Raw genomic sequence first — 23,058 nt, forward strand, 5'->3', positions numbered from 1 at the left:
CACACAGAGTGTGCTTTCCAAGTCTTATCCCCTTTAACTTAAATATTCCTGCAGTTTTTTTTTCCTCATATACACATAGCCTAACCATAATGTCTAACAATGAGTGAGACTTCCAAGAATAAGGGTCCTAATTTTCCCATGCTCCTCAAGGCATATCACCCTATGTTGCAAGGCCCAGGTGTTATTCAGTGGCAAGAGTTTATGTGTTTCTCTTCAGTGTGCATCTCCTCGCTGTTCTTCATCTGCAGGTTTTTGGTATGTGTTTGCTGATATTTGTCAAAGGAACGGTTCGTTTATCTTTAAAGGTTTCTTATTTGTTCAGAATGCAGGGTAGCTTTTCATGGCCTCATATGCTATTTCTGAAGCAAGGCCCTCGTGGGACAGGAAATTATACTAAGGAGTTCATAGCCAAAATCTTTTTAAAAAATTATTTATGTGCTTATGTTGTGTTAGTAGATAAATGCAAACAGGACAAAAACTTGAGGCTTTATGGGTATGGTTGCTTAAAATGAAGATAAGTTTTAAAAAGTAATAGTCGGCTGGAGATGGCCAGTCTATGCTATACAGCAAGATGTGGAGGGGGAGAAAACAGAACAGGAGAGAGAGAGAGAGAGAGAGAGAGAGAGAGAGAGAGAGAGAGAGAATCCCTCCTAAGATGGCTGTCTGCTACCTACCCTTCCAGCCTTCTATTTCCTCTCCTCTAATAGGATTCTCTGCTTTGTCAAAGATTTACAGGTGGGTCTGTTAAGTGACTAAAGACCTGAGTTACTTCCTCAAGTTGAAACCAATACCCAATGCAGATTCAAGGGGTTAAGCATGGACCCCACTTTCCAATGGGTGAGGTGGTAGGTTTTTAGAAGAACATGTGAGATAAATGCTATTGCCTTGGCTATTAATTCTGAAAAACAGCTTCCAGAATCCATTCCATGGACACTATATACATGTGTAGATATTAGGATTAATATACACAGGCAAGACTTATCTAACTTGAGAGAAAGAACTTGAGTTAGTTGGCTGCACAGGTAAACATGATGAAATGTCTCCCACTTGTGATAAATGTTAGAGACCCAACCATGTTGATCAAGAAAAGATGAAGGGACACATAATGGGTCTGGATCCATGGACACACCCACCAATCCTCTTCTCCTCTAAGCCCTAGAGTAAGCTGGCTGCCGCAACTATCATTTTCCTCTTCCTACTCCTGGAGAAATTTCCAGAAGAAGAAGGTGGGGGCCAGTGATTCAGTAATTAGTGGTTGAGCAGAAGGCTCCTACACTCAGATGAAGTTGGGTTGGAATACCATTTCTACTCACTAATGGTTTTGAAAAAACATCCCGACCATATAGGAGTTGGTTGTTCCATCAGTTCCCATAGAAAAGATGTATGAATTTAATAAGATGATGAAGATGAAACTGCCCACGTGTGCTTACTAGTGGCAAAGGATGGAGACAGAACTGGAAGGCTCTAGGTATCTTCAAATTTTTATAGTTCTGTGCATTGTTGTCGCTGTGACACGGACCCTATTATACGCAGACTAATGTAATTCTTGAGAGTTTTATGAAGTTGACATTTTTAGTCTTAACTTGATGATGTAGAAATGACCTAGAGAGTGTAAGTACATGAGCCAGGACCAGGTACTTAGGACTTGAATTCAGCTTCTTTAGCTCCAGTGCACTTCCTGTCTGGGGCACGGTTTCCCAAGAGCAAGTGTGGGTGTGGCCCTCTGTGATGGATAGGGGTGACAGGGAACCTGCTAGGTGGTCATGGCTGAGTGTGTGCTCTCACGGTTCCCTGCAGATGGCCCAGGAGTCACTGGCCATTAACCCCAGGGTCATGGAGAAAAAACAGCTGCTGTAGTTCCAGAATAAAAATGTTCTTATTTACTTGAACCAGTAGGAAAATTCAAGTTCCTGTGGGAAAGGGTGGGAGGTGAGCATAGGGGAGGGTTGCTGGTGGACAGAATATGACAGGTTGGAGAGCGTGAGGGGAAGGAGGGGACAGGATGAAGTGTCAAGATGAGGCATGGCCTTCTTTTATCTTTTTTAACAGGTCACATGCTCTCAGCTCTGAAATTTTTCACATTCTAGTTTATTAGCATTCATTTATTCATTCAGTGTATGCTTTTGAGGCCCTCTTAAGGGCTAAATGATTATGATATGTTCTGGGGTGAAAACAGTGAACAAGATGGACAGGTGTGTATTTTATTGGAGACTTCCATAAAGTTGCAGTAGGAAGGGTAGAAAGAAAAAAATACTCAGATAAGCAAATAAGTAAAAAAAAAAAAAATCTATATTTTGGATCTAAAGAAGAAAATAAACATGATATGGAAAACTGATCATACTTCCCAGATCAAATGAGAAGTTCCCCTGACCAACACGCCTAGGAAAGACAAGTCTCTTAACACCTTAACTCATCACTGTCAAGTTTACACTCCTGTTTGACATCACCTAGCCTATGTGTTCTTGAGGACAAGAGGCAGGTATCACTCCTGGTACCTGCAGGGCGCCGGACCCAGCACAAGTGCTCATCAGTTTGTTGTTGTTGTTGTTTTTAGTTTTTGATGTTCAGTGTGAGACATCAAAGTTATCTCTAGTGCAAGTTTGTCTCCCAAACTGTGACCTGTTTGTATTCTTCCTAACTGTTGCTCCTGGCTCCTGGTTGACTTCCTTATCACACACACACACACACACACACACACACACACACACTCACACACACACCATATTTGGGGGATTTTAATGAATGAAAATGATTTGTGCTGCAGCATATGGCTACTTTAATTAAGCAAAGGGAATCATTTTAGTACCATAATAAATAGTGTATGATTTATCAGGCCTCATGTGTCTTTCACGAGTATGCCATGTGGGCTATTTAAATCTTTCTATCTTTGGGCGGGGTGGAAACAATCCCTGTTGGCTTGGTGAAAAATAGTACATGGACAAAGTGAGCCCTGGAAGAGGTATATGTGCACAGTGGCATATTCTGTGGGTACCCAGGGCACTCTGAAAATCACAGAAACTGAATCAGAGAGTGGGAGTGGGGAATGGCTACCAGCACAACTTTCAATGTGCAATGCCTATAAACCAGGGATACTGACACTCACTGAAGGAGCTGGGCTTGGCTTGGTAGAAGGAGATGTTACTTGGAGGAACAGAAAGTGGCCCTGGCCTCCTGGGCTTTGTTGCTAAGCATTTGTTCAGGGCTAGAGAATTTGAATCCACCCAGGAGAAGGGCTAGACTAAAAATAATACAGGAGTAAAGCAAGATGAGCCCGTGTGTGCAGAGGAAACCCAGCAACAGGGAGATGTGGAAAAGAACCCAGAGAGTTAGAAACGGATCCTGAGTTAGCCACCCGGTTGGAGTCCAGGGATTTTTGGTGAACAGAGATGTCTTGAACCCTAAGGGAGTTGGCACTTGGCTCTGAGAATATTTGGCATGGTGATAGGACTTTCCTGGGTCATCGCTCCCTTTCTCTGGAGACAATGGTGGCTGCATGCAATTCTGTGAGACTGAATTATCCCCCACACAACTCTCAGAAATGTTCTCCACGAATAAACTGTGTTTGATTATCTCCAAATGGAAGGAGGACAGAGGGAGATTTATGGATAAAGAGGAAGCAGTACTGAGTCTGAAGGGTGAGTGACATCAGGCAAAAGGAGTGTGGGAGAGCATTAGCAGAAATGGAGGGTCAGTCTGTCATGTGTCAGGCCTCTCGTTACATTTTATGTGTGTGTACCCATGTGGAAGGCACCACTTATGTCTCTCCATCTCCTGAGGCATCAAGGGGACAGTGATTCAATGAAGTCTGTGGGATAGAATGTTTATGGGAAGGGCACACTAGTCTATTCTGATTTCAAGGAGAGGCCAGATGAAAGAGGAGATAAGACAGTGTACACTTTACAATAAAAAGGTACATTTCTGGAGTCTGTTTGAAACAGTAAGACCCTGTGTTTGTATATTTGGGCTCCATCAGACTCTGTCAAATGATCCCCCGAAAAATCTCTGCATGGTTGATCTACTAGTGCCTTGGACTCCAGGTGGCCAACATCCCATTCCTCACCTGTCCACCCTGGCATGCATTCTATTCCTCCTCAAGGTAAAGCTGCCAGGATTCACCCAGTCACCTGAGCCATAGATACAGCGATGATTCCTCCTCCACTCTGGATCATCAGCCAATCTGCAAATCATGTTCTAATCCTTTCCTCTGACTCTCAACCTTTTTCTTGAAATGCTTCAGGAATGTCCCAACTGGGGTCCAGAATCATACCCCTGAGGTTCAAATGTAACATTGCCACCATCTCATCCCCTGCTTAAAACTCTCTGTAGACTTTTCATTAGACAAAGCAATGGCAACTTCAGGTGCTTTTTAAGCTTTGCAGGATTTCTTTGAATGGGGCTCCTATGTAGGATGTAAAAACTAATGCCCTGATGACTGTCCTGCCTGGTTATTACTGTGTCCATCTCAACCAACACTAAAGAGCTCAGTGTTCATTTGAATAGTTTGAAACCTCACAGGGGGTGTCCAAGCCACTAATATGTTCCATGAACTCGTCTCTCCTGATTGTTTCCTGCCCTTCCTCTTGCCACTGTCTCCCCTACATTGTAGTTGGGCTCCAGGGTGACTGACCTGCTCTGTGATTCTCACATTCCAATGCTCCATGGCTCCATCATCTTTTCCTTATCATTCCCACCCCAGGGGACCCTCTTCTCCTCACTTTTCTCATCAGCTGCCTAACTCCTTCAATCTCTCAAGATCCTGTGCAGACACCCACTCCTACAATAGGCTTTTCTGAACCCCACATTGGGTCAGCTGTCTTTGGTCTTTGTCCCTTGAACTTCATGGGCCTAGCCTGTAGTACTTTAGGTTGTGTGCATGGTCTCCTTCAGGAGAGTGTGAGCTTCTTGAGGACCACATTGCGGCTCATTCACTGTCTCTGGCTCCTGGCATGGTGCCTGTGCCTGGTATGTAGTGAATGCCTTGCCGATCTTACTGAGCTGTGGGGTATGGAACTCAGAGCAGGTCTCTGTCCTGTCTTCTGCGGATCACCAAGACCCTACCGTGTTGTCTCAAAGATCAGGGAACACTTTTTTATCCCATGACCACAGCTCCTCAGGGAACTCAGGATGACTGGTGAGGGCCCAGACCAAAGACAGACACTACTTCTGCACCTCTCCTCTCCCCTCCCAGCTCCTCTTACTGCCTTCCCTTCCCCTCTCACTAAGACTAAGGAAACACAAGCACTTACCACAAGAAGATGACATTCAATACCCCATTGCAGGGCTGTTGAGCAGTGGAAAGAGACTGTTGAGACTATAAGTGATGGGCACTTTTGGAGGAAGAGATGGGGAGGCTTGTTTCTAGAGATGGGCCTGAGCTCCCTCATCCCTTCCCTCTGACAGGAGTCTATCTGAGTTACTTAGCACTGAAGATTCAGAGGACAGAAAGACCTTGGTCATAGTGTTCTCAGGAGATGGGGTCAGTAGTTAAAAAATATCTTCACAGCCAATGTAAAATCTTGTCAGCACTTAGCTGTCTCTTGTCTAAATGCGCACAGTCCATCTAACCCGTAGCTTTCAGAATATGACCAGTGATACTCTTTATAAGACTTAAATGGGGGTCATTGGAGGAAGTCGTAACCCAATGTGACTGGTGTCCTTATAAGAAAAGATAATCTGGACAAAGAAATAATTACAGAGAGAAGACCATGTAGTGATTTTTCAGGAGGCCACGGAAGAAAGCAGTCCTGCCCACATCTGGATCTCAGTTGTTTGGCTTCCAGGTGTTTGAAATGATACACTTCTGTAGCTCGGGACACCAGTATGAGCCACTTTAGCACAGCAGGACTAGCAGTGCAATCAGGTGGGCTTACTCAGGAGATCCTTCAGGGCTGTGGCTACGAGTGTCATTGTGACATCTCTTGGAGGGCTTCCTGATACCATACCCATAAGCTATGTTCTTGGTGCTCGTTTAAGAAGCCTCTTATTTTCCTGGGGCTTCCCCCACCCCCATAAAGGTACTGTGTTTGCCAATTGTCCTCTAGCTTAACTAGGCTCCTGGGTCTTTCCAGATAATCACGCCTCTCTCATTTGCAGGGCCTGAGACAGTGTTGGTGCCCAGTAAACAAAGAGTGACTTGCTGAAACGGAATGGGCTCTGCTCAGGATGTTTCCCACCGGTAGCTCTCCTTCTGCTTGCACACTGCCCTGGCTGAAGGCTCTCAGCTGCCCTCCTCTCCCGGGGCCTGGCAATGCTAGTAAACAGCCCTCTGAGGGAGGAGGTTAGAGATGCAGTGGCCTAGATGGTGAAGCGAGATGATTGGTTCCTGTCCTGTCAGATGATATGATTGGCTGACTGGCTGGCTGAATAGACCCCTGTGATTGGCTCCCCAGGAAGTAAATGAAGCAAACGAATCCCTTCCCTTTAGGCAGTTCCTGCCAGCTTTCTGGGTGGGTGAACAGAGCAAGCAGTTGCTGAGCTTGCCTGTCAAATCGGCTTCAGCTTCAAGGTGCAGAAACCACACACAGCCTAGAGCACACTGCTCTTCTCCAGACCTGCAGGAAGGGGATTAGCTGCGGGTCAGTAGGGGTCTAGCACAATCTTTCTCTGTTGGGCAAACAAAACAACTATTGATATTCCTGCTTTCTGGACTTAACACCTTTAACTGGAGGCAGAAAATCAAACCATCTACACCCCAGGCCCTCTCTATGTGTCTCTTCTGCTTTGGTTTATTTTTCCCTCACAGGATTGGACCGGCGCTTTCCCTTTTCTGCAAGTTAAAAAAAAAGTAGCTTTTCATCTGGACTGCCAAGTCAGAGAAGATTAGCAGGGAGAATGAGTGAGTGGCTTCCCACCCTTAGCAGTCTGGATGTGCTCCCTGCCATTCCAGCAGTCCCAGCAACACTGGGAAGTCTGCAAAACGGTAATCACTATCATTACAATTATGTTTTCAAAACTTTGTATTATTAATTAGCGAGTTAATTGATTTTCCCTTCACATTTCACAGGAAATGTTGGCCAGGGCATTCAGTGGCTTGATCAGTATGGAGAAGATGATGTAGACTTAGGGGACATGCAGACCCACTAGGTGAGGAGGAGAATTACCACTGTGGATTTGGGAAAAGGGCATTAATGCAGTAAAGCCATCCCACAAGTTTAATTCTACAGAGTAGAAAAATCACCCAGCCCCTCAAGTCAGACCTGTCTCACTGGCACGTGGGTGGGTATGCATCTGCTCCCTGGGAGGCTTCTGAGCAAGACAGGACTCAGTAGGTGGCATCTGCAGTACTAGGTGAGGCTGATGACTGGCAAGACATAGCTTCTTTCTTTGCTATTGCACTCTGGTAGAAACCTGGGAAGCTGAGACCACTCACTGGTCATTTACTCCAAGGGACTTTCCTGAGCTACCCACTTCAACATTTAAGCCCAGGCTTTAAGTCCTTGATACTTCTCTGGCTCATTCTGGATCTCCTGTTATGCCAGGTAGATTCTTCTGTGTGTTCATTTCAGTAGAAAATAGCACTGAATTTAAAAATATAAATAGTGAAACTGCTTTGCAGGAAAAAAAGGAACTAAGCTGAATAAACGGATACCTGCTATAAGAGATAGTGATGGCTTGGACTTGCGTTTGATTCCAATCATTCCTCACTTGTTATCTCTAACTGCTGCACATTGGGTCCCTGCATGCCAGTGAGAGCACCTTTTATTAGTCAATGGGAGCTGCAGGCCTTTCCTAGGGTAGCCACTCATGAAAGAAACCCTTAACAAGAGCTTCGCACGACTCTAGGTGATGGTAAGCATTCTCTAGATGAGAGCAGCCATGACTATTAGTAAGTGCGGGGGGGGGGGGCAATGAAAGAAGGGTTCAGATTGCTTTCTTCAAATCTCAGGAAAGTCCTTCTTAGTTGGGGTTCATAATTGTCTATCTGAAGGGATAAGGTGTCTCTACTGACTGACTGTCCATTGACAATGGAGATCTCACGGGAGGGGCTAGACAGGGATGTATCTCTTGAACCTCTTGTGCTGTGGTAGCTTGAATGGCCCCTCTGAGACCTGTGTATTATTTCTTTTCAAGTACCTCATTTGAAATTTCCCTCTCAGACTGAACCTGAGGCTTTCCTAGTGACTAATCCAGGCGACAGCTAGAGGCTTGCTGTGGTTTCCTAGGACTCACAAATTCTCACACATGGGTGGTTTAAAGCATCAGAAACATGTGCTGGGGAGATGGCTCAGCCTGTAAAGAGCCTACTGAGCAAACATGAGGACCTAGGCATGGATCCCCAACACCCACATAAAAGACAGGCATGGTGCTACACATCTGGAACTCTAGCTCCTAGAGGATGGAGGCAGACAGATCCATGGAGCATACTGGCCACCTAGCCTAGAGAATCACTGATGCAGTCTCAAAACTCGGGTGTGGGGGCTCGGAAGATGGTTGAGCAGGTAAAGTGCTTGCCAGCCAAACATAAAAGCTGGAGGAATAGGAATATGGATCTCCAGCACCCACGTAAATTCTGGGCAGGTATGGTTAGCCTGCTTGTGATCCCAATGCAGGAAGCAGAGACAGGGAATCACTTTGAACAAGATGGATAACTAGACTAGATAAATTGGTGAGCTGTGAGTTCAAGCGAGAGACCCAAGCCTAAATATATAAAATAGAAACAATTAGAGAAGAAGCCAGATGTCAACCTCTGGCATCCAAACACACAGATGCGCATTAAAAATATGAGATTGATATTACTGGGAATGAAAACCAAAGTCAACTTCTGATCCTCATATGCACATCCTTAAACTAGTAAATTTTTATAAAGAAACCACCAGAACCTTCTTCGATAGCAGTTCCAGAGAGCAGAAGTCCAAATTGAAGACTGAGGAGGCCAATGACCAATTCTTCAGCCTTAGGGAGCTCTAGCACTTATTGATATAGCAGGGCTACTCATGTTGCTACCTCCATAGTGACATGGTCATCTACTCTTCTAAGGGAGGTGATAATCTTTGACAGGATTACCTGATTTTAGCTTAACTAATTACACTTGCAATGATTCTTTTCCATTTAAGGTCACATAACAAGATTTGAGCATATTTTTTGAGACGAGGCTATCGACCACAGCGGAACGGTTTCCATCTTGCCCAGCTTGGGCTGTCCCCGTGCGTCTGCATGGCCTTGGCTCCATGAAATGAAGGCAGTGAGGGTTCTGACAGGAACACTCCTCTCAGCAGAGACTGTCTTCCCTGAATGGGTCACCTACTTATCCATTGACTTTTTCCTCTCTCAACAGTGCCCTGCCTCCTGTCCCCTGCTCCAGGGACATGTTTTGGCTCTGGGTGACTCTGACTGGCTCTACTTCAGAGTCCTTCTCTTCAGTCTGTGGAAGATGTCTAGCCTCGAGGCCCAGCCACTTTCAGTGACTCTGACAGAAGGGACAGAGGCAACTGTTGGTGTGTCATTCCTCTGCCTATGCATATTCATTCTATTCCTAGTTTGCTCGTGTCAAAGGAGACAAGTTGATGGCTTTCTTATTTTTTTCCAGAAAGATCTAAATGTACTCTAATTAACCTATTAGTTTTAATTATATACCCGTAGCCATTTATTTGCTAATCTGAAACCCAGAACACCCTGGATTCAAAGAAAAGATTCCCACCAGCCCCCACCCTTTCCTCTTCCCCCTGTGAAGTGTTTAAATCACTTGTCAACACACAGGGAATAATAATAATAAAAAGAGTGACATCTGATCAGAGAACAGGGGAATGGAGAAGGGGAACAGAGCCCCACTGCAGGAGCTGGTGGCAGCCTCCTCCATATTCATCAGGAAGGCACCAGCTGAGCCCTCCCCTGGTGCTGCCCGAGGCGAGCAGGGACAAGCTGGCCTGCTGGTCAGAGCCGCCTGCTCCACATCCAGCCTGGTGTGTTAGGACTGCATGGCTCACATCTTGCATCAGGACTTTCAGAGACCACATGGGCCTTCCTATTGTCAGTTTCTGTCTGCCCAAGATCCTTGACAGATGAAGTTTATTTCCAGGATGATTCATAGCCCAAATTAAAGAGAAAAGATACCACATGTATACACACACAGGCATACACATGCATGCACACACAGAAACATGCATACAGGCACACATATATTTATATTTATTTTGTGAGAAAATCAAGGATGTTAAGTCATGACCATCACAATTACTACTGGTATGTCAGTTACAGCAACTCACTTATAGATGTGACAAAAAGTAGGATAAATTGTTATTACTTAATAATTTTTATGTGTAGTCTGTAATCCATCTTTTCCTCACTCTGCTGAAGGAACGCAGTCAGAATAGCTGGGCGAAAGGTATCATTATTACATATAGTTTCTTCAGTTTAGTCATATGTAAAAATACAAACATAAGGATAAATGATAATGTTAGCCAACACTGGTTGTTAGTGTCTGTACATGATGTGCTAATCACTCAGCAAATAGGCTACTTGATCTTTACAAGAGATTTTCAGAAGTGGTAGTGTGGGTATCCCATCTTACACACACATAGACTGAGTCTTACAGAAGTAAAGTGAGTTACCCACAGTCACAAAAGCCATGCACAACTGAACCAGAATGTAACCCCTATTGGGTTCCCAAGGGCCTGACTGGGACAACTTGACTATTCCACTTTCCAGAGTAATCTTATAATAAAGCAATTAATTGAAAATGTTGGTATTGACTATGGGTAACAATTTACTTGTGAAAACTGGCACAAATTAGCCTGAAAAATGCTGTTGGGGAAAGAACCAGGGGAGGAGTGTGAATGTTAGAGAGCTCTTGTGTAGGTCTTAGTCTCACTTTGTATTGTAAACTTGATCAAATTGCTCCTGGTGGTACACAAGTCGCCCTTCAGGCAGGGATCCCTTTCAGGTAGATGAGGCTTTAGGCACCTGGGCTAAGGGCCAAGGAAGGAGAGCTGGATTGGAAAGGGGAGTGCCTGGCTGTACAGAGCTTCTCCACAGGAGGAAAGGTGAGCAAAGGTTCTGCAGGTAAGCTGGGCCTCTGCAGAGGCCTCTGTGGGCTCAGGACAGCATGCCAGTGTGACTTCCTCCTTGTCAGAAGGAGCCAGATGTTTGTAGATGCTCAGTCAAGGAGAAGGGTAAGAGCAAGAGTGAGAGAGAGAGAGAGAGAGAGAGAGAGAGAGAGAGAGAGAGAGAGAGAGAGAGATTAGTGGCCCTTGGAGATGTCACCATGAAAGATGGTGTACCCCAAGAAAATGCTTGGGCACCAAAGGTCCTGAGCCAGCAGTGGGAACTGGAGTGGCCTGTAACAAAGGCATGGACTAAGAGAGACAGTGATTGTGGAAGTCAGAAGGCCTTAGGAAGATGTGAAAACCAAGAGGTTTGACCCAAGATTTCTTTTTAAAAAGAGAATCTCCTGACACTGAGTACAAATTTTGTACGCTCACTCATTGGAGTCCTGAATACCACACATCTCCTTCTCCAGTTCTGATTAGCACTTCCTGAATCACTGTCCCAGAGTGTCCCTCACATCACTAATGCCAAGCGGCAGATTTTCTCAAGTCCTGGGAACTAAGACTAGTCTCTTTCAAGTCTAGGAGAAAGCTGTTGGGTTCCCCACCTGGAAGTCTGCTTCACATATAGTGTCCCTGTGCGCAGAACCCGCTCTCCTTCAACCCCTTGGGAAGGGCAGGCGCCACTTTGATTGTGATGCCCTGTGTTGATCCATGAGACTGACTGTCATCCTGAAGCCCCCTCTCTGATAGGAGGAGCCTCTCTGCAGCCATGCAGGACCTATAAAGAGAAGTTGAAAAAAATAATTAAATGGCTAATTTGGCACTTGGTCCTTTCTTCCCAATCTCTGTTCACCTAAGATGCATAAAACCTAATGAATCGAGCTTTGAGCTGGACCAAGCCATCTGCCATTTCAAGCTTGGGTGTCTCCCTACACTCCTTTTCTTTCCCAGGTTCCACAGTGTGGTCACCCTTTCTACGCTTTGCTGGGGGAGCTTCCCCAAGAATCACAGGACCTTCCTCATGGCTGTGATTCATCATCAAGTCTTGCTTCATTTCACCCCACTGTTTAAAATGGACCCGCATTCCAGGAGTCAAATAATTTCTTTTAAATATTCATCATTTATGTAGACATATTTCAAAAGCACTTTGTACACCTGCATTCCTTCTTTACTAGAGACTTCACTTGTGGTCTGGTGGGACTGTAATCTGTTTGCTGGTCCTCTGGACTGCTCTGCTCTGGCTCCCTCAATTACCCAAGGTCAGTGTTTGCTCTTCTGGCTGTCCAATGTCCATCTTTAATGGCCGGTCTTCTCAACTATTTCTAAGAGTGCTGCTGTGTGTAGCAGGGAGCTCAGAAACCCATTTCCTGAACTGGTATATTCAGATACGTGACTGAAGCCCTTTATGGTGGCCTGAAGGTTGAGGTGCTGGGTGGAATAGAGGTAGGATGTTTTGGGGTAGTCACATGCTTTGGAGCTTTACTAGACTGCATGGTTTCATCTTACTGCACTGTTGGAGAAACTATGAAAATTTCTAGTTACAGTCATTTAGTGTGTGTAAAATCTTCAGTCCTTTCTTTGGGCTTGAATTTCAGGGAGCATGTCATGGAGGAAAAGTCAGGAAACAAGTGCATTTGTTCTGTGGGACTCTCTGTTAGGTCTGCTCACACACTGCACTTACATCTCACTATATGACCCAGAGATGCAGGGACAGCTGCCCCTGTTACTGAGGACTAAAGGGAGGATCAACAATGTTAACTAGTTTCAGAAGAACAAGCCAACTCAAGTCTTACTATCATTGAAGCCTATTGCCATTTTTGCTCAGTATGCTTTCCTAAAAATTAAAAGTCTTTCTTATTAATGGGTAGTGTGTTATATGAAGCTTCATCATAAATGTTTTGGCAGCAGGGATGCTTTTGTGGAAGGTCTAAGGTCTGAAGGTTGTATTGGAACCCCAGGGCTTCAAGGAACCCATATAGAAAACCATCATACCTAGTCCCTCCTATCTCCTCGGATATGCACCAAGATAGCACCTTACAAAGTGGAAGTTTGCATCCATCATCTAAATAAAATTGTAATCATGTCAGGAAAGAGATGGTCTAGGTGCTCATTCTCCAGAAGATCTGTAAAGCAGGCACACAGCTCAGCCTAAGCCCTATTGCCCCCTATGGGCTCTCACATCACTCAAGAGAAAGAGACTTTGGATATCTGTACAGACATGGTTGGCTATTCTGGGAGTTTACTATGGACCACCATCCTTGGGACCCATCCTTTTCCTAGTTAATAACTGTCCCTTCTTCTCAGCACAAATTGGCTCTGTCAGTCTGAGAAGCAATTAGTGTTCTATAGACCATCCTGCATCCATAATCTATAGGACAGTCATGTTTGAGGACCTCTGCCTGAGTCTCAGAGGCCAAATGACACAGCAGGTCTGGAGGGGCAGCACCACTGACCACCTTGCCCAGATCAGGGGACACAATCAGTTGCTGATCTCCATACCCAAATTGGGGTACACGATCATCTACTGAACTCAGTACCCAGCTTGGGGTATACAGGAAGTTGTTAGTGTCCATGCCCAGATTGGGTTACACAATCAGCTGTAGCTGCATGTATGCTAAGGAGAAGCATTGGTTAGTGAAGAATGGGTTTAAGAGCTCATAGTCTGTATCAAGAAAAGTGGGGTTATAATAATTCTCCCTCTGGAGAATTTAAGTTAAAAGTCCCTTCATGTGCCTAAGCCTGAAAGTTCTAAGCTGCAAAGATGGGGAATCAAAAGGATCGTACCCATGGCATAGTATGGGTCTAACGTAGAGCAGTGCCTGTCTGGGGCCTGACACATTGTGAGAAATTCTCACTTGCTGGTCACTGTTGCTAAGGTTGTTGTTGTTGTTAATATCATTACCTAATCAGGCAGGAAATCTAAGGAGTGAGAAGTAAGCCAGAGTAATAATTAAAGAGCACAAAGCTACATAGGACCTAGTTATAATATTTAAATTAAGTTAACGATGATTAGTGTAATTACCCAAATTTTATTAGGAGATGCCAAGCCTGGGGCTTGCTCTCCCAGTGGAGATACTAAGTGGATGGGCGTTTTGTATCTGGACACACACAAAAATGGTTAAGTAGCCCTCTGTCTGTAGACAGAATTGAGCCATGAGGCCAGGTAAATCTCATTAAGACAGAGGATGAGGAGGAGGGATTGAAGAGGGGTTCCAGCTGAGAGCAGGCACCTGAGGAAAGAAAGGCTGAGAGGCAATAACCAACGTGGGAGAAAAAAAGTGGAGGGTTCTCAACGCCAGTGAGGGAAGCATCAGGAAGATGGGGCTGGTGCTGAAGGCTGTGGTGACAGCACATCTGCCACTGAGGTTGTTGGGGCTAGGTGGGGCCAGTTTTACACAGGGAGCAGCCACTGACTGGGGCTGGTGGATGTAGAGAAGATGGAGAGGAGGAGAGATCTCCTTTATCAGCACTCTCTGCCAGTCTGGTTTTGTTTTGTTTTTTGATAAGACTTCTCCATGGGGATTGAAATGCCTGTGAGTCCTGCTTATAAATGCAATGGCAAGAAAGAAAAAAAGGGGCGAGGGGGTTTCTTGGAGCCTTGCTCTGGCAAAGTACCCTGGGGAGTGGATTTCATCTGGAGGGGAGATGGGAGTTAAAAGTCTCCAGAGTCTGCAGGCACGGCTTACCCTGTAATCGCCGATGTGGCTGGTATCAAGGAAATGGAGAGCTGGACACAACTTTCTTTCCCATTTACTGTGGTACACAATCATTGTCTCACGTCATGCAGGGACTGTCCAGACCCCTGGGACTCTTGCCTGCCCAGGCGAGCTTGGGGCCACGCCCAGTCTGGTCTTACAGCCAAGTGCCATGGGACAGGTGGCCTGGGATGAATCAGACAGCTAATTAGCACTCGGTCCCCGCCTGAAAGGAGCCAGAGACATACAAATTGCTCCCAAGAGGGAGGAAAAGAGGCAGGAAAAAAAAAAAAAAAGGCGGGGTAGGGGAGGTAGGGAAATCAACAGAGGTTACATCAGAAAACAACATCATCCAAACAGACTCACATCCCAAACCTGCATGGCTCCCCCAGCACAGTGGCAGAGGTAGCTGGCACCCAGAGGACCCTGAGATAAGGCACCATGCCATTTGTGCCTTATTAGAGTGTTATTAGAGTGAAGTGCCGCCTCCCTGCTCAAGTGTGGCTGAAGATTGCTGTCTCATATCTCCACTGTTTCTGATCACTTAGCTCTGAAAATGTATTATAGAAGGTCAACATTCAGCTTGCTCCTCAGCAAACCCATCGGCAAACCCTGGTGAGAAGCACACTAAGGCAGTGGCCAACTGAGTGTCATCCCCAGGGATGAAGGGAACAATGGAATGCAGAGAACAGTATCTCAAAGCAGAGAGTGATAGGGAAATGTCTAAAGAGTTGTGGTTTAATCATGACTCAGCCACTAATGGCCTTCCTGCCTGTAACTGGATCAATCAATTTATTTTTTAGGGGCTTGGGAACATGACAGTTCCAGCTACCTACCTTTCTGACACTGAAGAATCTACAAGTCTAAGTTCCTCCTAAAACATAACTTTTATGTTCCTGTTCCCTGCATCCTAACTTTTGAGTACACTGTTGATCTCACTTCTGTGTGGGCAGACATAGTGAGAAAGAAACTGGAGGTGGGAGGAAGAAGAGCAAAGTAATTATTCATTTGAAAGACAGGGAAGGAAGTCTTAAGTCTGTAATTAAAGATGACTGCCCACAATGAGCACATCCAGTGCCCATATCTTGGCTTTCAGAGCAATTCTCTAATAAAAACACTCAGGGTTCCTTGGAGAAATGGCTCGTTCTAGGATTGAGGTATGACAAATACTAAAAAAAACTGAACGCATCATGAAGTGTCAGAAAATATGAGGTACACACACACACACACACACACACACACACACACATGAACACACACAGGTAAGGGTATGGTGTCAAAGGGACATAACTGAGCACAAGCTTCATGGACAAAGTTGGAAGAAGATGGGGAAGAAAGTAAAGGAATATTTTATCAACAACCAAGGTATAAAACAAATCTTCGTGAGTCTGTATTGACATAAGTGGAATGACTGAATAAATATGTGCATACATTTTCTTGACTGGAGAAGAGAAGGCTCTTGTGCACAAGAATCTCTAGACATTCACGTGGATGTTCCGCCTTCCACGGCGCATCATTCTGCTCTGCAACTGTGGGCTTCACATGGTGAATGCCTCTCAATGAGTACAGAAAGAGGAGATAAAAAGCAACGTCATAGTGTAGAACTTAATAAATTCTACCTAAGATGTATGACCAAGGTCAGCATCAGCCCTGTAAGTCATGTTGACATTATGGACTCTTGATATGAAATGCTGACAATGGCACGTTACCCCTGTGGTCTTACTCCCACCACAAACCATAATCCCAGGGAGCGGCAACAGATTTAACGTACTGAACGGCATCCCACCAATGGTTTGGCAGGTGCGGACAACCTGCGGTTGGTGCTCTGCAAGCAGCCCAGAAAAGCTATGAATAGAGACCAACCTAAAAATTCAAACTTACTTAAAACATTTTTCTGCAATTGCTTTTGGAACTCAGGTGTGCAGTTCTTACATGTAAGCTTCTTAGATGACAAATGTCAGTATCATTTCATATTGTTAAAAGGTTGGACAGACCTGGTAGAATTTCTCCAAATGCTCCAAGTGAGGCTGGGTAGGTTTGCTTGGTCAATAAAGTGCTTCCCTTACAGGCATCAGGAGCTGAGTTCAGATCCCTAGCATGTAAAAGCTCTGTGCAACCGTGTGTCTGTGATGCCAGTGCTGGGGAGGGGAGAGACAGGCAGATTCTTGGAGCTTAGTGGAATTAGTGGAATGTGATATCTTAAAGTGACCACGAGTCTTCTCATGATCTGTGTGCATTTACATGGAAACCCAAACACATACATACCCAAGCACATGCATGAACACACACACACACACACACACACACACACACACACACACGTATGCAAGCGTGTACACACAGAAATTCAAAGTACCAAACCCAAAAGAAAGCCTGAGAAACTGACAGTCAATAGTAGCCTAAAGGGACAGCACAGCTACATTCAATATAGGGACTTTCGGTAAAAACTAAGGGAAGAGTAATAAATTACAGAACTAATATCTGCATCGATACTGACTCATTATAGCAAATGTACTGTGATGTAAACTGTTAATAACAAGAAAATTGGGTGTTGTGGGAAGCAGAAATTGTATCACTGCATAAGTTTTCTGTGAATCTCAAACTGTTCTGAAAAATAAAGTATCTTTAATAATAAATATATTGAAAGTCTTTTCCAAATAACTTGTTTCTAAGTCATCAGATTGGTTCAGGCCCCAGTGTAAGTTTAAAACCAAGTAAAGGATCGTGGTGAACTCTGTTAATTGTCTTCAAGGCTTTCATAGACACAAACCCATGATTTAGTTCAAAGGGATGATGTATTGGCTGAGAATGTCTCTGCCCTTCCATTTTCTTGTGGCAAGTGATGGCCATAGGCACAGTGTAGTCAGTGGGGCTCTAGCATGAGCTTAGGACATCTTCATCAGCAGGAAGTCTTGTGCCTGTTTGTCCTTCCAAGACATGTGGCCTGAGTTACAGCAGCCATCTGTATCCATGGCACAGTTGGCCTTCCACCTACACATGGGTGGCAAAGAAGAGAGCTGGGGACACTGAGCCCTTAGTGACACCGTTGAATGGCTGCCCCCCTTCTAGGCCTCTGACTAAGTGACTCACAGGAACTCTATTTTTAATGCTGCAGCATTGGTGATTTTTTTTCTTTGCAAGCAATATTTCAAATGTAAGGAGCAACTCTAAGGGAAGGTAAGAGTAGCAGCAATAAAAGAAGAAGGGCCTTTGGGTAAAGGTACTTGCCACCAAGCCTGTTGACTTGACTTCAATTCCTCATGGTTACTGAAATTCAACTTTTTTCCTCATAGACTTGTTGGTCACTTGAATTTCTTCTTTTGATGCTCATTTTTAAATCGGATTTCTTTTTGCTGTCCCTTATGTGTTATGAATATTAATCTTTTGTCAGATGGCGAATTTGTGAAGATTTCCCCATTCTGTAGCTTGCCTTTCCACTCTGCTGTTTCCTTTGCTGTACAGAAGTTTCTTGGATTGACATAATCCCACCTGGCCATTTTTGCTGTTGTTTCCTGCACTTTAGGGATCTTAGCTTAAAAAGTATTCCCTGTGCCACTGTCATGAAGTGTTTCCCCTGTGTCTTCTAGAGGTATAATTTCTGCTCTTACAATTAGGGTTTTGATTTGTTCTGAGTTGATTTCTGTGCAATGTGAGAGATAGTAGTCAAGTTAGACTCATCCAGGCGTGAACCACCTACTGAAGAGGCCATCCTTCCCCCAGGTTTGTGTGTCTTTGTGGAGCATCATTTGGCTATAATCTAGGTGGTTACTTCTGGGTCCTCCCATCTGTTCCATGGGTCTATCTGCTTTTGTAGCCATATTGTGCTGTTCTGATCAATGTAGTTTCTAATGCAGGCCCTGGGGAAATGGTGTGGAAGTTTCTCAAGAAGTTAAATGTACAAAGGAAATTGTAGCCACTCATCAAAGCGACACCTGCACATTTTTATATGTCTGTATATGTTACTGCACTATTTACAATAGCTAAGATATAGAACCCACCTATATGCCCAGTAATCGATGACTGGATAAAGAAGATGTAAGATGTACATACTACTACTCAACCATAAAATAATGATCTTCTGTAGCAAAATAGATGGAATTAGGAACACTGTGTGAAATGGTGTCAGTCACACAACAGAAGACAAATTCCGCACATTTCCTTTACACACAGATGTTAAAAGATATCAGTCAGAATGTATGATACTGATTGCTAGTATGTCTTTCGTGGGCGGTGAGATAAAGAGACAGTTAGATAACAGACAGTCAGCTCAGACTAATAAATTCTAGTATCTTATGGTATAGTGATGTGACTATAGTTCACAACAAACAGGTATTTTTCTGAGTAACTAAATAAGTCTGCTGGACCTTCCTTGAGAGGGTGCTGTGCTTGAACACAGTACATTGGGCACATACTAACTGTGACCTACCTATTAAACAACTCCTGTGTGAAAAAAAATGTTATACTTTCTATGGCTCATTTTATTTGGTAATTACTATCGTGAGCGGAAAGTTATCATTTGTCTCATTTGACAGAGACAGAAATATCATGGCTGAGAGATGGCTGGGTGGCTAAAGACACAGCTACCTGTAACTCAAGCTCCAGGTGATTGATCCTACCCCCTCTTCTGGCCTCTGCCAGCATCCCCATGCAGGTACACAGACATACAGATACACACACATAAAAAAATAAATAAATCTTAAACTTAATGCAGAGAGTAATTGAAAAGGTTCAAGTCCTTGTTCAAGGTCACATAGCAAGTACACAGATGAGCTGTGTACAGCTCCACAGCTTGACGCACCAGGCACCAACCAACCACTCTTGTTTATGGGGAAGTACATGTAAAATAAGTCCAGTTCACTCCCAGAGCAGACAAGATGCAGAGGAGCCAGCATTCTGCTACAGGGCATGGGAATCTGACAGGCGATGCTGAGTTTGAGTGTGGGAACAGGTGCAACTGAAAGAGGTAGATCAGACTCAAAAACAGAGCCGAGGAATCTCAACTCTATCTTTTAGCACAGACATTGTGTGATCTTCCAGAGTTTCTAAGCCAATGGGTAATATAATTAGAGCTGTTTGAGGAAGATCATTCAGGCAGCATTAAAGAGAAGAGACATGTTGAAAGGCTTATGGCTAGAGGCAGGGAGAGAAACTGTCGATGTAAGAAAACAGTCAAGAGAGACTCTACCAAAGGGCCGGTGTGGGGAGTTAGAAGTGCTGGAAAGTTATCACGGACGCAGAATCACCCCTCAGATCGTGGTGTGGATCTAGAAGAGTCATTACAGAAAACAGTATGAAGAAGACCAGACACAACCTGTCTTAGTTATGGCTCCTATCGCAGTGATAAAATATGATGACCAAAATCAGCTTGAGGAGGAAAGAATTATTTCATCTTAGAGCTTGCTATCCATCATCCAGGGAAGTCAGGGCAGGAATTTGAGGCAGGAAGCTGGAAGCAAAAATTGAAGCAGAAGCCATGGAGGAATGTTGCCTATTGACTTGCCCTCATGGCTTGCTCAGCATATTTCCTCCTATAATTCAGGACGATCTGCCCAGTGGTGACACTTTGCATTCCATGGTATGAGCCCACTCACATTAATCATTAATCAAGAAAATGCTCCCAGGCCAATCTGGTAGGGTTTTCTCAATTAAGTTTCCCCTTCCCCTTACCGAATGACTCTAGCTTGTGTCAAATTGACATAAAAAAAAAATAGCCAACACACCACCAAAACTAGAATTACAAATACCATAAGCTTCAGCCCTACCACTTTTTAATGTATTTAAAGTAAGCGAAACCAATGTACAACATGCCTATATGTATTCACAATAGTCAAATTATGGAACAAGCCTAGGTGCCCATCAATAGATAAGGAAGAATGAAACCATGCCATTTTCAGAAAGTGGTTGGAAATGGAGGCTATCCTGTTACATGAAATACGTTAAATACAGGAATATGGTTATCACATATGTTTTCTCTTTATGTAGAATGAAATAAAACAATCTGAAAAGGGAAGATATTATTAGACTATAAAGGGATCTAGGGAAGAGAGAGGGGTGGAGGAGAGTAGAAGGAACAGTAAACATAATCAATCAATGTACAAAATTTCTAAGTATACAAATGTCATATCAAACTCAGTAATTTGTATTAATTAATACTTGCTAATTTACATAAGATTAAGGAAAGAAAACCACTGATGGGAGGTGAAGGAGATGGAGTATACACAAATGAGATAACTTCGACCTTTTTGTCCACAATTCTGCAGTACCCAGAAGTTTTCCAGAACCATTGTAGGTGCTCAATAAATGCTTTAGGATGTAGAAAAGCACATAAGTATTTCTCCCCTTTTATATTTCTTATATTTGTCTGTCCTTGTGCATCATTTCCAAAACAAGGGCACTATTAGAATTTACTCTCACTGGAGGATGAAGACATAGGAGTTACAATGTCCCACTCCACTCCTTCCTGGCAGTGCTTCTCCCGTCTGGTGACCTTACAGGAAATGCAGGTCACTTCCTGGCATCCCAGTGTGCCTCAGAGAAAACATGTTCACAGGGGGCTCCTAAGCAGACATGACATCAAAGCCTGGAAGGAAGGTTTCTCTAGAATGAAGATCAGTCTTCCCATGCACTCCACCTTGAACTCTATAGTATGTTTGAAGACTACAAAAATCCAGCTCGTGTCAAGCCCATGATCCGGTTCCCTGAATTTCTTAGGCTCCAGGGCCTCCACCACTCCCTACCCACAGGCACAGAGGGATGAATGAGTGCTGGACCAGACAGCAGGTGCATGCTTCAACTGTGATCAGCATTCAGCCTGGACATCACAGGGGCCTCATTAGTTTCAATGCTTTAGCACTTTGGGAATAGGAGAAATGATGTTATGACGAGCTGTGAATTTCAGCTGCCTTCATTTATGCCCAAGTGAAGAATTGTCCTCCCTCATTTTTTCACCTCTTTCCAGGTATGGAAGTTTGGAGCTTCTCTGAAGCCTGGAATCAGAGTTGCTTTTGCTATACAACCCCACTCTTTGAGTTGTTATTTAGACCAAAATCACAGCAATTTTTGAGTCAATGCAGGTCGGAATCATCCCAGCTGGAGACTCTGGTGTCTGCTGTGGGAACTAGGGATGCCGAGACCTTGCCCATGAGTACAGCTCTGTCTTTCCCTCTCTTGCATCCTCAGGTCATGATCCTGTCAGCCAGGAAGATGTGTACTGCTGTCCAGAGGGATGGGTCTAGGAAGTCCATCTTCATCTGTCCTGTAGATGAAAAAAATACCTTAGGAAAGAAACTCCCTGAGGGAAAAGAAATCAAGAATCAGGGAAAGTAGGGGATTCTTTATCTATAAATGCTCATCCTTTTCAAAACAGATAGTTCTACTGCAGGTGGGGACTTGTCACTGCCTATGAAAGTAATTTTGCTAAAGAAAGAAAGCAGAAGAGTGACAGAAACAGGCAGGATCAGTCAAAGAGCAGGTTAGGCAGTGACAGACCCTCAAAAGAGAAGGGAACGAAGAGGCCTAAAAGACCCAGGGACAGGAAGCCAGCAGCAGTGACAGATACCTAAGCAGAGAGCCACAGATTTCAGCTGGAAGTGTCCTGAGGATTCACTGATTGTGTCTGAGGGGGGCATTCATCCTGTATCCTGGGGAACTTCTGCAACCTTGCTTGGAAACAGAGAGTGGGTAGCATCTAATGAGAGCTGCTGGTTATGGATGATCCAAGCTGCAGAATGAAGCAGCTTAGACTCAGATGACTGACTAAGGAGGACATCACCCCTCCGGTCTTTGGATTCTCTGGAGGTTAACTGTTTGGTCAATTGTTCCTGGCTTAAATATTGGCTCTGTAACTGTTTCACTGAGTTTGGACAAGTGGATTTAGCTATTCTGGAACCATTTTTGTGATCTGTGAAAGTAGATGCATGGTGTTTGGTACTTGATGGCTTTGCTGTTATCATCAAAGCTCTTGATGTTGTTACAGAAATGACCGTCCTTTGTCAGCACAGGGGATTTGTGAATTGGGGATATGGCTAATCATTTGTGTAGCATGTTTTGCTTATGACCCTGGCATGGCTTAAACATGAATGTCTCCAATAGGTTCGTATGTTGGTCCCTAGTCAGCTCTGATTTGGGAGATTCTGGAAACAGAAGGGTAGGGACACTCTCTAAAGGAAGTTAGTCCCAGAGGGAGTGGCTTCAAAGATTGCCTGGCCTTTGATCCATTTCTGTATCTCTGCTTTTATTCCTGTCCACCATGAGGGTGAAGAACTTTGAGTCTAAGTGACCATGAGTTGAGCCCCCTGAAACCGTGAGCCAAGATAAATATTTTCTCTCTTAAACGATTCTGTCAGGCATTTTAATCACTGCAATGAGAAAAGTAACTA

The sequence above is a fragment of the Meriones unguiculatus genome, chromosome 1 (assembly GCF_030254825.1).
Source record: "Meriones unguiculatus strain TT.TT164.6M chromosome 1, Bangor_MerUng_6.1, whole genome shotgun sequence".
Lineage (NCBI taxonomy): Eukaryota > Metazoa > Chordata > Mammalia > Rodentia > Muridae > Meriones > Meriones unguiculatus.